General features: G+C 37.5%; 1 pseudogene; it reads right to left on the bottom strand.

Moving 5' to 3' along the window:
* Positions 1-2,492: 2,492 nt before the first annotated feature.
* The window catches only part of LOC114545338 (myosin heavy chain, fast skeletal muscle-like), a 13,673-nt pseudogene continuing 10,867 nt past the window's right edge, over positions 2,493-5,298 (bottom strand).

Raw genomic sequence — 5,298 nt, 5'->3', positions numbered from 1 at the left:
CTGATCAGCCTGTTTCCCTCCGTGGGTGCTCACCAGCGCACGCCCTTTAAAAATAAATAAATAAATAGCGTAAGTAGTCAAAAAAATCCATTTCAGAACCTTAGGAAGTGGACAGCGGCCGACACGAACACACACGCCTATTAACTGGATAATAAAGCCGTAAAGTAGGCTATCTTTCAACTCAGGACAGCGCCACTTCTCACACACACAGATAGGATTGGAGATGAGAAGTTGAACTGACAGTAAGTTATCAGCCTGTTTGGGTTGAAATCAGAGGCTGCTGCGGCCCGCCGTCCGGGCTGAGCAGAGGGAGGCTGCCCAGTCTGACCACACCAGGCCGCCGGATGGGGTTGATAACAACTTCCAATGTCTAACTATTATCAGACCACCGGCCTTCACGGCCTCCAAACACTACCGGTCCACCGGGAAAAGTCCCGACTCTCCCGAATGCCACTCCGCTACTGAAGGCAACAAACTGTTGGAGCTTTTGTTTTCAGGACAAAGTGTAAAAGTGTAATTTTGAGGTATTTACTTGACTTCCTGTCTTAGAGGGAAACCTACTTGACTTTCCTGTTTTTACTTTTTCTGTGCAGTTTATTCTGAATATAAAAACGTATGCCAAACACAAGAGTTGTTTTGTTATTAAACCACCTAACAGTAAACTGTCTAAATGTTTCTAAATGAGAGCATTTCTTTGATGCCAGTTTGTTACTGATCAGCCAACAGATACACTGATGTATATATATATATGTATATATGTATATATTTATATATATATACTGTATATATATATATATATATATATATATATATATATATATATATATATATATATATATATATATATATATATATATATATATATATATATATATGCAACAATATGTTTTCCCTTCTCTCAGAGTAACACCATGTGACAGAAACCCTGAAGACTGAAATGTTCCATATGTCCAGAGATAAAAACTACAAGTCCAGATGTTCTGATTGGTATCATTGCAGAGGTGCATTTGTAATAACTTGGGCTGGGTATTGATTCTTATTCTCGATGTTCTGATCTGATATTGATTTGATCAGGAGTATTTCAGTTATAAACTAATTTTATTTGATATGAAAGACTTTCAGAGAACAATCACTGTAGATTGCACAAGGAACCCTCTAACCTGCTGCATTATTAAACATTAAGAAGAACAAATCAGTTACATAGAGACAGAAACATTGGACAACTTTCTTTAGTGCAGAGAGAGACATATACCTAAAGACATACATCTGTTTTTTTGCCTATCTTTTGAGCTTTATTTAGCCTGACATGGATTCCTTAAACCTTCTAGTTTCACTAGAGACAAATATCTTCAGTCTAGGTTTCAAAAGGGGCCTCTTAAAAGATCCATCTCTGGATTTATGAATCAATATCGGATCATTCATAAAAGATTGATTTGAATCAGAAAATCAATGTGTTAACCCCAGCCCTACTAATAATGAGGATGAAGGACAGGACCAGCTGTTGTAATGACTGAATGAAGACAGACTGCAGATGTTCTCTCTGATAATAGGACTCTTGTCCTCTGTCTCCTCTCACAGGGACCTCTGCTGACAGACGGCTCCTCTCCTTCTCTGACAGGCCTGGCTGCAAGTAACGAAGACACTTGGGGGAAATGTAATCAAGTAAAAGTGAAAGTTTCCAGAAATATAAATAACGAAGTACAGATACATAAAAAGTCTACTTAAGTACGGTAACAAAGTATTTGTACTTTGTTAAATTACAACTCTGCTTAGTGGAGAAAGATGCCCTACATTTGTTAAACTTGCCTATACAGCTGGGGATGCAAAATATGGATTTCTTTTTATTACGACCTGCTTGTAAAGGCTGGTAGAACTAACATCACCACTCATTTCAAATCTTTGTATTGTTAACCTGGAGGTCAGAGGGCCAGCCACACTTTAACATACTTCCAGAGAGAGAGAGAGAGAGAGAGAGAGAGAGAGAGAGAGAGAGAGAGAGACTGAACTAGTCTTTAGCATCTGTGTTTTAGACAGATGTGTTTTCTATAATGCAAAATATCCCTTGCTATTATTTACTGTGAATGTATTGTGTGACTGTTTTCATATATATAAACCTCTAAATGTTTAAATAAGTGGAATCAGTCAGTGAATGTGAGTCTACAAAAAAAGGAAAAGTAGATTTTAAAAATGACATGTTTACTTTCTCCCATTCGTGGTTCCAATTCAACAAATCCTCAGAAGTTTAATATGATAATTTAGAGCTGCAACATTTTCAGATATCACAGCCAGCAAAATTTAAATTAACTTTATTTAGTTATTTATCAAAATTATCAAAAGATTCCTTAGGTTGAACGTCTTCATTTGTTAAAGTGATGAAATGAAATACATGAGAAACATTTCAGTGTGAGACAAGAAGTAACAGACCATAATACAACAGTAACAGTACATTAAAGTGCACATTCAAAAGAAAAGGTTAAAGCTCTATGAAGGCTTCATCCACAGGAGTCAACTACATGACATAAAAACAAATGGATGTATTTTTATGAAAACTTTAAAGCTTTAAATGAAAAGATTGCACATATTAGCTACATCCTGCATCTTAACAGGTATTTCAATAAAGTGAATACAGCACATTTCAGATCCATCTCATAAGTGACAGTTTGACCAAATAATAAACAGGAACATATTTCCTCCATTATTAATCAGTTGTGTAATAGAAATTGAGGAATATAGAGGGAAGACTTGTTTCAATCAACTTGAGTTTTGAGAAACTAGTATTTTCTGTCTCTGTGGCATAACATTGAATTCTAACAGTTTTGTCTGATTCAAGTTTCTACTGATCTACTGATCCACCAGCTAACCTTTAACTACTACTAGGAGTCAACTACATGATAGACAGGAATAAAAAACAAGTGGATATGTTTTGTTATTAAAACTTTAAAAGCTTTAAATGAAGAAATTGCACATATAAGCTACAGCCTGTGTTGTATACTAGGTATTTCAATAAAATGAACACAGCACATTTCAGATCTGTCTCTAACAGTTTTTTCTGATTAAAGTTTCCTCCGATGCTGATCTGTAACTTTACTCTGAGTAGAAATCTTGATTTTTAGACAAAAGGCTGAAAAACCAGAAACAACCAGCCAGCAAAGCTGATGTTTGCATGTATTATAGTCTTATCCTTATTACTCTAAATGTATTAATATTATCATTAATTAGAGAACATATAGTATTTCAAGTCGTCTGTGAGTTATGAAGGAAAATGTAAAATATGTTACGATTGTGCCGGTCTCCTCTAACAGTTTGACCAGACATCCCTTAAAAATAATGAGAGCATTGTTTTCCTCCATAATTATTTTTGTATATCAGTTCTGTAATTAGACGTTTATATCATGAATGTGTTTCAGTCATCACCTTTTACAGGTTGTTTGTGTTCTTTTTGCTGATTTTCATGTGTGGGAAACATCAACATCGCTATGGTTACCTGCTGTTATATTACCTGCCAATGAGAAACTAGTATTTTCTTTGTGTCTGTGATATAAACAGTTAATTCTGACAGTTTGGCCTCAGTTGTTAATGATTAAACTCTGATTCAACAGCTGATCTGTAACTGGTATTTGCTAAATGGGAATCTGGTTCTCTCTGCATTCTTCTCTTTCTGAACAAACAGAAACAACCAGCCAGCAGAGCTGCTGCTGTCAGTCCCACTACACAGTAGAGAGCGATCCATCCCCGACTCTCTGGTTGTGGTGGACTTGTTGTGTTTGGTGTCTCAGGTTCAGGCCGATCCCTCGCTGCTGTAAAGAGACCAAACACATCTGTTTCATTCATGTGAAGGAAAACATTTCACTAAAAGAGAAGAAGTGTAAGGATTGTGGAGTTACACACTACTTTTGTTCTCAGGTTCTTATTTATCTAAAAAGATGCTGAATTGGGGCGTTGTTGGCCCGACAACAACCCCTCTTAGCTGTTATATAATCACAACATATCAGAGCCTGAAGTGAGCTATTGCTTTTATAAAACAGTCATCAAGTATGGCATTATGAAAGTTAGTCACATTTCAATTATAAATGATTTTTATTCATAAAAAAAAAAAAAAAAAAAAAATCACATTCACGATAAAATCTAAGCTCTCCTGGGCTGGCTGCCTACCTCACACATACTGAGGCTGTTGATATGGAACAGTAATGCTAGCCTTCACTAGCAGCTAGCACACTTTCTTTTGCTTAACGCTGAAGAAAGGGAAACAATAACACAAACTAACTGCTCGAGGCAGTGGTAGTGCAGCAACTACCGTGTTCTGGGTGGTAAAATGACTGTTTTTGTGAAAGGAGTCTGGCAGCTTTGAAGAGAGCAGAGATAACAGCTTCAGTTCCCTGTTTTAAAGTGCTGTCTGACAGCAAGGTAAAGCTCTGAAATAAATAAATATAGATATAGATATAAATATAGAGTTTGATTTGAACCCAGCTCTGTGTCCTGGCAATGCTTCCCTCTGAGGCACCAGCCATCAGTCAACGTTTTTCTCAGACGTGGAGTGATACTTAATGTGCAAAGGAGTCCGATTATAGTCATTGTATGTGGTTATTATATCACGGCTATGAACCAATCAGATTGCTTGATTCAAGCCTTTTTTATAATGAGCAATTTTATAATGAATCAACTTACCAGTGACGTTGAGCCAACATTTACCAGAGCTACTCCCATAACTTGTGAGCACATCACACAGGTACAGTCCTGAATCATTAGTCCTGAGTCTGGACACATGAAGTCTGAGTCGTCCTTCTCTGAGGACGTCTTTGTCCCACTGGACTCGTCCTGCAAACTGTTCATCCTGAGACTCTGGGAACTCAACTCCTTCATGGAGATGAAACAAGACTGGATTATTGAGATCAGTTAACAGTTCACAGAAGATATTCAGAGAGTTGGAGGAAGTGTGAGGGTTGGTTGTGAAGGTCCACTCCAGTGTGATGTGGTGGTTCTCCTCTGCCTGATAGGAGGTCTGGGTCACATTCACTACTAATGTTCCTGTTGAGGAGACAGAGAGGGAAAGTGAGGAGCAGACACACTGACAACTTTAAACTCCATCTCCACATGTTTCTGTGGACACTTTAGTGATTCTTTGTTTAGTGTTAGTGGAGAATAAAGTGAAGCTGTAAACTAACCAGAGACACAGGAGGTCAGGATGATGAGCAGCAGGATGCTGCAGATCATCTTCTCCCTGAGAGAGGAGACAGAGGTGAAGAGTCACAAACACATGAGCTCAGAGTTCACTTATTACAGGACAGAGAGAGTCTAAAA

This window comes from Perca flavescens, chromosome 19 (assembly GCF_004354835.1).
Source record: "Perca flavescens isolate YP-PL-M2 chromosome 19, PFLA_1.0, whole genome shotgun sequence".
Taxonomy (NCBI): domain Eukaryota; kingdom Metazoa; phylum Chordata; class Actinopteri; order Perciformes; family Percidae; genus Perca; species Perca flavescens.
This window is presented reverse-complemented; position numbering and strand designations above follow the sequence as displayed.